General features: G+C 39.9%; 1 protein-coding gene across 1 annotated transcript in view; it reads left to right on the top strand.

Moving 5' to 3' along the window:
* The first annotated feature begins 289 nt into the window (after positions 1-289).
* Positions 290-9,930, top strand: part of ppp1r16b (protein phosphatase 1, regulatory subunit 16B) — a 37,569-nt gene continuing 27,928 nt past the window's right edge. Inside the window, exon 1 of the mRNA XM_016239913.1 lies at positions 290-441. The gene's annotated coding sequence lies outside the window, so the exon portion shown is untranslated. The remainder of the gene's footprint in view (positions 442-9,930) is intronic.

Genomic DNA, 9,930 nt, shown 5'->3' with positions numbered 1-9,930 from the left:
TGATGATATTTATGTTTTCGCTTCGTTTGTTACTTATAATGTTTTGTGCCGATGCTCTTCCGTGATTTCCTGACGATTTTTGCTTCAGTTCCTTTAAAAACAACAACAACAACAACAACAACAAACATGATCAAGGCTTTACCATGGTACTTTTGTCAGTGTGGTTATTTACTTGTTATAGGCCGATATCGGTCAATATCGGTGATGCTTGTCATCGCCGTTACAAATACATCGCTACTACGTTACAGTATCATACCGTGGAGTGCGCTGTGAAGACCTGTGAAGAAGATGCGAGTGAGTTCCTGCTGTCTGGCCCCGCCCGGGAGGAGTGACTTCAGTCCGGAGCTCGAGCTCTCCAGACTCCTTCACCTCACGCGCCACACACACCAGCACACTTTCCCGCGATTAACATTTGGATTACAACTGCGTTTCGCGCGCGCGGTAAGTAGCACGCACACGTCACCGCGGATTCTGCCGCTGGAACTGGTTTCCCCGCGAATCCCTGGAAACCGTTGGAGAGAGAACAGCGCGGGAGAGAGGGAGGGAGCTCGTTCCAGCCGGCTCCTTTGCGAAGGCTTGTGTCCATTAAACGGCTCGCGTACTTTCTGTTTCTGTGCGAGTGTGTTTCGTTTGAGTTGTTGGTCTCAGTCTGTGTGATGCTGTCCGAATGTGTGAGTATCGATCTGTGATTAATCAATAAAGACCGTTATTTGGTTCGGACGCGCCGGAGCGTCGAACTGTACCGTAGTTATCATCATATTTATTTAACTTTAATTGCTCATACTAATTGTGCTGTTAATAATACTAATGTGGTCTTGTTTCTGGTGTTTGAAATTGTATTTTTTATATCAGTAGCGTTCGTTACTTAAACGGTTCGTTACTTTTATCGATATTTTACCCACATCCTGTGTTTAGTTTCATTATAAAACATCTGTGGAATGTAAACAAAGTAGAGGTGGGAATACCGCGGTATTTTGGTGTGATATGAACTACCATGTTAATGATATGTACAGTGTACCGCAAAGAATATCTTGGGTTTACCAGGGTAAATGACCTAAACTGTGGTGCGTTTGATGTTTTTCAGCTCGGCTAAAATCACTCATGATTTATTATTTCTGAACAATGGAACAAAGTGTGTTTATCGTTTGCATGAGCTCCAGTTCCTTTTCCTCTGAATAAACTCGTACCGATAACGGCTTTAGGTCTTTAAGGCTATATTGTAATTTTATTTCAGGACAGATTCTCTCTGGTGACGGCTGCCAATCATTTGTCCATTTAAACCCCGCCCCTTTCTTACAATTAGCCGCAAACCTCTGGTTTTAAAAGCCACGCCCACATCTCAACATCCAATCAACAACTGATGGACAGAAATGAGTCCCCGCCCTATTTGTTTTTCTGATAACCCGTTGCGCTCAGATGTACGTCTCGATACAAAAAAATGGTGGCTTGTTCCATTTCACTGCAACTTTTAATTGCAGTTCAGACCTACACGAATGCTCATCCAAGTTTTCCGATATTTACAATACGTAAAAATAGAAAATGGAGATGGTCTACACGTTTAGAAAATCAGAAATACGCTGGTTACTCCAGTACGCAAAATGCTATGTAACTTCACGTTTTTAACGAAGAAAAGATAGTCGTACAGTATTTACGTTATAAACACGTAATTCAATTTTTTGTATTCCCTACATGTAGGGCTGCACAATTAATAAAATTTTTAATCGCGATTACAATTATGGATGCCACAATTACGTAATTGTTCAAAGCGGCAATTAATCCTTCAAAGTCAACTTATGTTATTCTGCACGCTTAAGAAGCGTTTTTTCTTTCTACATGATATCTTAGTTTCAGTATAACATTATAATACCATTCATATTTGTACTTTTTTATAATTTAAAGAAGAAACCAATCCGGTGTATAGTTAACATCAGAGGCTTAATACTATAGAAAAGCACTAAAGGTTTTTCAGTTAGAGTGTTTTCAGCTTATTTTCATATAAAAATACGGCATGCAGTTGCATCAAACAATGGTATAAACATCATTCAATGTCAATTGTGATAATCGTAATTAATCGCAATTACAAGAGACTAATCGACAATTATGATTTTTGTCATAATCGTGCAGCCGTACCTACATGTTTATCAAACAACACCATGAGTACAGAGATGAGATCCAGATATAGTAAAATACTAAATACAGCGCCACCAAGTTGTGGTTTTATGTAACAGCCGTGTCTCTGAGCATGTGACCAAAAGTGAGAATCCTATTGGTTGGCAGCCCCTCTTTGTAAAATTCTGTCGCATATGTTTGTGACACATTGACAGCCGTTCATTCAAATTAAATTATTTATCACACTGAATATCTGTCCTGGTGTGAACAGGCCTTTAGTTTGTTTCTCGCTCTGATATTAGCTGTAAACGTAAGTGTCGAGATCCCGCGATGATCCTCTGGTGTTGTTGATTTGGTTTGTGTTTTGTGTGTGAATAATTCCAGCAGCAGAAATGTAATATTAACAGGCTGGGTGAAACAGACGACGTCTTTATGAATTAATATGCTCCGCACACGGTGATTGACATCAAAAGCTGTGTTCTGAGCGGTGCGGCGTCTCTGGATTTTCACAAACACCTGCGGCTGCACAATCCATGTGCTGCGTTTGCTGCAGACGTTGAGTTGAACAGTGACCCCGCTTTACAGCGTCACTTTAATCTGGGCACTGACCTGTTTACAGCGTGCTTTACAGCTTAACGTGGGTGGAAGAGATTAAAACACTGTGTGTGTGTGTGTGTGTGTGTGTCGGTGCATGAATGCATCTGCTGCAGCAAAGTTTTTTGCAATGCAACACAAATTTTAGTGATTGCAAAAGGCTTATTTTGGTGATGATTATTGGTTGCATTTGCAATAAACTACCTCTACTTCGGTCTGAGGAGCAAGCGGTCCATGAATCTTCCTTTTTGCTGAGCCACAACAGACACGTTTTTTTCCCCCCAGGCAAACATTGCCCAAAAGGCTTTTCAGTTTTATGTGTCAAAAGGGTCTCAGAACGCTGTTAGTCATGACCAAAGTCTGATGTAGGAAGTGTTTGATGTTGCGCAGTCTCCTGTGACTTTTACCCATCAGACCGTGTGTATGTTTGTGTGTTTACATACGTTTCTGCCAGCTATTAATGAGACTCTCAGCCAATCAGATACAGCCTTACATCCTGTACAGGAAGTGACCTCACGGGCTGGGCCGGTAACTGTGTGTGTGTGAGGAAGCTGCTGGTGCCAAAGTGACTTTGTAGAAGACTTTTCCTTGCATTGTTGTTGGGTGAACACGAGCCAAAACACACAAGCGCTCCAGAGATTGCATGCATGTCTCCGTCTGCTGCTGCATTTTCGTGCAAAAATCAACGTCAGCGTTGATTCTAATGCAGACTAACCAAGCATCATGCTGACTGTAGTTATAGTCTAACCATAAACATTTGTGAGACACGTGCCAGTGCTACAGCTTTACTCAATATAAACAGTTCTTCTGCGTTTTTACTACCACGCTCATATTGCAGTAGAAACATGGAGGACGAATGTCATTAGTTATGTAATTCTGATATGTCACGCGAGTCAGATCTGATGAGGTTTAAGTTCATGATTTTCTTCACGCTGGTGTTTCACAAGCTCATCAAGTTCAACAGGTTGCTTCATGCTGTAAGTCCTTCACAAATGTGGTAAACCAGTGTAAAAGTGTCTTGTGTTGATGGTGAACAGGTTGGTGGGGTTGCACGAGTCTTACAGGAAGCGAGTTTAAATGCACTTTAATTATTTAGCAGTAATGTCTTTAAAGTTTAAAGTCTAAAGCCTTAAAGTTGGACTAACAAAAAAAGTTGGATTTTCTTCATCCTGCATTACAAAGCAAATAGATAAAGTCGGCATGAAATGTCTATTTTCTAAATGCATTTTATAGATCATATTGTGGAGGATTCTTACATGCATATAATTTTTTTTAACCTGGTAATGTTTAATCAGAATATCATAACTGGATGAGCTTCTCTTTGGTGACGTATGCAGGATTTCTCCAATCATTTCATGCTCTTAAACTCCGCCCCTGCAAGCTCACACTTTGAGAGCCACGCCCACATCCGAACATCCAATCAACAACCAATGCACAGAACCAAGCCCCGCCCAACATTTAATTTTTTTTCGGTGATCTGTTACACTCGGATATACATCACAAACATCTGTCGCTACTTCAGTTTTATTGCGACTTTAACAAGGCATTAAAGCAGCTTGTGATTGGTTGTTGGTTTACTGTAACATTCTATCTCGGCAAGTTTTGTTAACCCTCAAAATGAGAAGTGAGATATTGCTTTGTGCAGGGTTAAAACACGTCAGTGTGAAGATCCTGATGATGAGACGGGATCTCGTGTGTGTGGCTTTGCTTTCTGAAGTTTCATTAGCAATCAGGAGGTTAAACCGACTTTCACACATCTGCTCTTCTTTAGGCACGCACAGTAACGTCTACGCATCTCCTCTCTGCAGCTGGATTGTTTGTTTGCCCACGGGTTAAGCTGAATGGGGTTTGCTGTCAGATATTTTGAGAGCTTCATTCTCGCAGACTTTACTTGTACCTTCCTGTACCAGGCGGCTCCGGCGGGGGAGTGTGTGTGTGTGTGTGTGTGTGTGTGTGTGTGTGTGCGTGTGTGTGTTTGACAGTCAGCAGAGCAGTTTGCACGGCAGCAGTGGAAGTGTGTTGTTCTGCATGCATGTGCATGATGTTTGCGGCTGCTGCACACTGGCATCGTTATTTGCATGCATGCATCCATATTTTTATTCATTTATGGCCTTCTGAAGCTTTTGCTTTTTGTCCACTTTAGTCTTGAAACCGCTTTGTTCCCCTGCTGGGCCGAGACGTCCATCCAGTGTGAAGTATTAATGAAAGCGCAATCATTACTCTAAAAGCACGAGCTTTAAAAGCAGGCAAAAAAAGAGCGATTAGTTCCCAGCATCCTGCGCTTCAGGAGCAGACGAGAGACCGACTGCTCTCGCTCGGGTTCTTTAATTAGCTTTGAATCTAGAGAGAATCGCCAGCATGTCTTCAAATTAATTTGACATTTAGAAGAGCGGTGGAGTAGATAACAGAGTGGTTGCGGCGAGGTGGGGCTGGAGGTCACATAATCGTCGTAAAGCTTGGACTGATGGCCTCCGATGAGTTGGCAGGAATTGTGAATTGACCAGCAAGAAGGAAACGCTGGAGCGTGACGGAGACGCTGTGGAAATGTGTTGATGAGCCCTGACTGTGAAATCTCTTTTATTTTTCCCAAAACCTGTCTTCTGTTGTTTTCTGGATTCCATTTGAATGGTCTAAATTTAAATAATCAAACAGGATGTCTAATCAATTGATGACAATTTAATAATTTATTAAAAATAATATTATTGGCCTTTGAAATTTTTATTTATTTTTAATTCTGTGTTCTGGATTCTGTTTTTTATTATAAAAAATGTTTTATTATTTTTTTACACAATCCATAAAGTTTAACACAGGGTTGGGTTGTTGCTCTGGTGTTGCTAGGGGGTTCTGGGTTGTTGCTAGGGAGTTCTGGGTTGTTGCTCAGGTGTTGCTGGGGGGTTCTGGGTTGTTGCTAGGGAGTTCTGGGTTGTTGTTTGGGTGTTGCTAAGGAGTTTGAGGTTGTTGATCGGTTGTTGCTAGGGGGTTCTGGGTTGTTGCTCGGGTGTTGCTGGGGAGTTCATGGTTGTTGCTCAGGTGTTGCTAGGGGGTTCTGGGTTGTTGTTAGGGAGTTCTGGGTTGTTGTTTGGGTGTTGCTAAGGAGTTTGAGGTTGTTGCTAGGGGGTCTGGGGTGTTGCTCGGGTGTTGCTAGGGAGTTCATGGTTGTTGCTCAGGTGTTGCTAGGGAGTTCATGGTTGTTGCTCAGGTGTTGCTAGGGAGTTCATGGTTGTTGCTCAGGTGTTGCTAGGGAGTTCATGGTTGTTGCTCAGGTGTTGCTAGGGGGTTCTGGGTTGTTGCTCGGGTGTTGCTGGGGAGTTCATGGTTGTTGCTCAGGTGTTGCTAGGGAGTTCTGGGTTGTTGTTTGGGTGTTGCTAAGGCGTTTAAGGTTGTTGCTAGGGAGTTCAGGGTTGTTGCTCGGATGTAGGGATGTAACGGTATGGAAATTTCTTATCACGATTATAGTGACCAAAATGATCACGGCTATCAGTATTATCACGGTATTGTTAAAATGTGCTGGAGATGTTAAAAAATACCGACACATAAATCACTTCACCAAGTTTTATATTTAAAAATCAACAAACAACAAATAAAATGACCTTTTGTTTGCATAATCACTAAAACAATAACATTTACCAATGATGTTCGGATTTTAAATGACAACTTGACTGACAACAGTTTAATAGCATGTTCAGATATCTAATGTAAATGTTCAAATAAAGCTTTGGAAAAGTTTAATAAAAAGGTTAACCTCACATTTCAGCCTTTAAATAAAGAAAAGATATGTCAAAATGATAATTGATTAATAAATGATTATGTATTTTATCTGCTCCATAAATAATTCTAGAAAACTTATCTGAATTGTTTAAGTGTGTAGAATCCACATAAGCTTGTTTTTCATCAACCGGTCAAAATGTACAGCAGGGCGTGCAAATTCGGCCCGTTTTTGGCCAGACAGAAAGTGCTCACAGACTGAATGTAAATATAAGTCCACTCGCTGACAGCAGGTGGCGCTGATGGAAGAACTGAATTACAGCTGTTTCCCGTAACCTCCGTGCACAAAGCAGTATTGCGATTAAGAACACTTCCTTTAGGTTTTACATGGAGCGAAGATGAAAACACAATGCCATCGAATCGTTTCTGAAGACAGTCAGAACCTTCAGAGGTACATTCATATAATATATTCATTTGTATAATTCCCTTAGCACCCTTTTAAAACCTCCCAGCTTTTCCGCCCTGTTTTCTCTCAAAACTACACTACTCTGCTGCTGTGCGCACGTGAGACTGTTACTGAAAACTGCTTTATGCTGGACAGTATTTATTTATCTCGAGTTGTTCAAATCGCGGTAATCTAATACGGTTTTAATGATAATTAAAAGATGAAATGGTGGGGAATTTTATCATGATTTATCGTCAAATCGTTACATCCCTACTCGAATGTTGCTAGGGAGCTCATGGTTGTTGATCAGGTATTGCTAGTGGGTTCTGGGTTGTTGTTAGGGAGTTTGAGGTTGTTGATTGGTTGTTGCTAAGAAGATCAGGGTTGTTGCTAGGGGGTTCTGTGTTGTTGTTAGGGGGTTCTGGGTTGTTGCTCGGGAGTTTGAGGTTGTTGCTTGGTTGTTGCTAAGAAGATCAGGGTTGTTGCTAAGGGGTTCTGTGTTGTTGTTAGGGGGTTCTGGGTTGTTGCTTGGGAGTTAGAGGTTGTTGCTAGGGAGTTCAGGGTTGTTGCTAGGGGGTTCTGGGTTTTGCTCGGGAGTTTGAGGTTGTTGATTGGTTGTTGCAAAGAAGATCAGGGTTGTTGCTCAGGTGTTGCTAGGGAGTTCTGGGTTGTTGTTAGGGAGTTTGAGGTTGTTGCTAGGAATTTCAGGGTTGTTGCTCCGTTGTTGCTAGGGTTTGATTCCCAGGAAATGCATGAACTGATAAGAAGTTTACTTTGAGTGTAATATAAGTCGCTTTGAATAAATCAAATGAATGCATAAAACAAGTGTAGTCATGTTACATTTGAACAATTCATTTCATTTATTGGCAAACAGTGCTGTGCAACAGGTTTACTGTTTAAATTAAAACGTATACAAAAATTGTGCAATATCAATTAAACATTTTTTTTAATGAACTGTATTATTATAATTATAAACGTGCAGACTTCATATTTTAATAGCAGTCTTTTTGCGCTTTAATATTCACAGACAGTATTCACAATTTACGTGTACAGCACGTCTTTTGATTTATTCTTCCAATTTTTTTGCAGTATTCCTTCTGTGTTTTGGGCATGGCAGAAATCAAGGGCCGTATGAAGTGTGCCAGTCGTGGCCGTCAGTCATTAAAACATTTGACATAATCAGGATTCAGGATTATGTTATGAGCTGGAGTTTGTATTAAATGTTTTATTTCTTGTTGATTTATATTCTCACACACACAGTCAGACTCTGAGCCGGTGGATGCTCTCAAAAATAAAAGCCCAATCTTTTTCCCAAATGATGTCAGATGTGTGTGATGTACTGCTGCGGTCACAACGGCCTGAAATAGACAAAACAAGCCTTTCCCGTTCCACAGAGCTTTTCCATGCAGCGCCGCTGGACTCCAGCCTGTTATGAAGGACTCAGAGCTTCATTGGGTTTAATGGTGTGACCGGCACGCCTGTTGCTTTCCTGACCGCTTAGTTTGGACATGGTTTCATATTTGGTTTGGTTTTTGTCACAGTTTGTTAGCAAGGGCCTGTTTAATTTTTCCCAAATTCTGTTTTCCATTTGAATTTTTGTAGATTCTGTTATAATAATTTATTGCAAGGTTTCCAAATCTGGGATTTAAGAGTTGATGAAAAGCTAATAATTGAATGAAAAAAAAAGTATATAATTAAAATAAATAATAATTAATTAAATAAGAAATAATTAAATTAAAATAAATTAATAATTTTAAAAATAAAACACTGAAATATTTTATTTTATAAATATATTTAATTAAATAATATTTAATTTCCTGACCTGCATGTCACTGTTAACTGACACCAGAGATCTGTGAACATGTGTCATTAAATTATTGAAATATTAAATTAACTAGTCATTACTATAATGAAAAGAAAACTCTTTTTATAATCAAAAAATATTTTTAGTGTCTAATGAAGCAGATTCATATATTAGTGACCTGTAAATAATAAATAATTCAGGTGGCAAAAAAATATGAAAATATTTTGCAGACATGGTTAGATATTTTACAGAATAGACATTTTCCATAATTTCTCGTCACTATTTTCAGCACATAAGCAAACTATCAAAATCTGCAGCACCATTAGTTTGTATGACATTTCTGCGGTCGTGCTTTTGTTTTTGGCTCAGACTCAGTAAATACTCGTTATGAAATCTGAGGCTGATGTGATGACTGATGTTTTAACTGCTTGTCCATATGTATTATCCATAAAGGCTCTTACTACAGTCTGAGTCCATAAGCTGCAGCTGTGTTTCTTCAGGAGCTGCTGCTCATCAATGCAGATGATTAGAGTGATCGGTTATGGCTGTTTCACCTGTCACAGGTAAACGCGTGTCACCGCTGACCCCCTGCTCTTCTCCTCTTTCTATAGCTGGCCTGGTTTGGGCTGATAACTGAGGAGACACTGACCCAGAAACAGCCTGAGCTGACGCTGACAAGCACACACACACACACACACACACACACACACACACACAGAATATTGCACTTTGAAATGATGGATCTCACGTCATACTTTATAAAACAGATTTTTTCCCCCAACCTCTACTTTATGAAAATTAAAAATTCAACATTTTTCCATCAATCTAATTTTTCAAACCAGAGACTCATTACTCCACTAATTAGTACTGTGAATATCTAATTTTCACCAAAATATTAAATCACGCTCTGATTATAATGAGAAAATTATGATACGATCATTAAATATGCTGATGGTACTGATTATTCCAGGATTAAAAAAGCTTCATATGTTCAATACCCAATCGATGTGTGAGAGAGAGCAATATGGACACATTCATCATCCCTTGCCTTGCATCCCTTGCATTAGGTTCCTTTTATGCATGTATACATCTTACAACACTCTCAGAAACAACTTTATTGGTATTATTATTATTATTATTAGCTATAAGCTAGTGAATACGCATCTCGGTGTTGAGCCGAAATGACAGGTTTGGGATGAATAGCTGGAGATTGGCGGCCATGATCTTATCTCGCCTCCTAATTACCATGCTGCATTCAGACAGCCTTATCCAG

This window comes from Sinocyclocheilus grahami, unplaced genomic scaffold (assembly GCF_001515645.1).
Source record: "Sinocyclocheilus grahami isolate Dianchi unplaced genomic scaffold, SAMN03320097.WGS_v1.1 scaffold577.1, whole genome shotgun sequence".
In the NCBI taxonomy this organism is placed as follows: Eukaryota; Metazoa; Chordata; class Actinopteri; order Cypriniformes; family Cyprinidae; genus Sinocyclocheilus; species Sinocyclocheilus grahami.
This window is presented reverse-complemented; position numbering and strand designations above follow the sequence as displayed.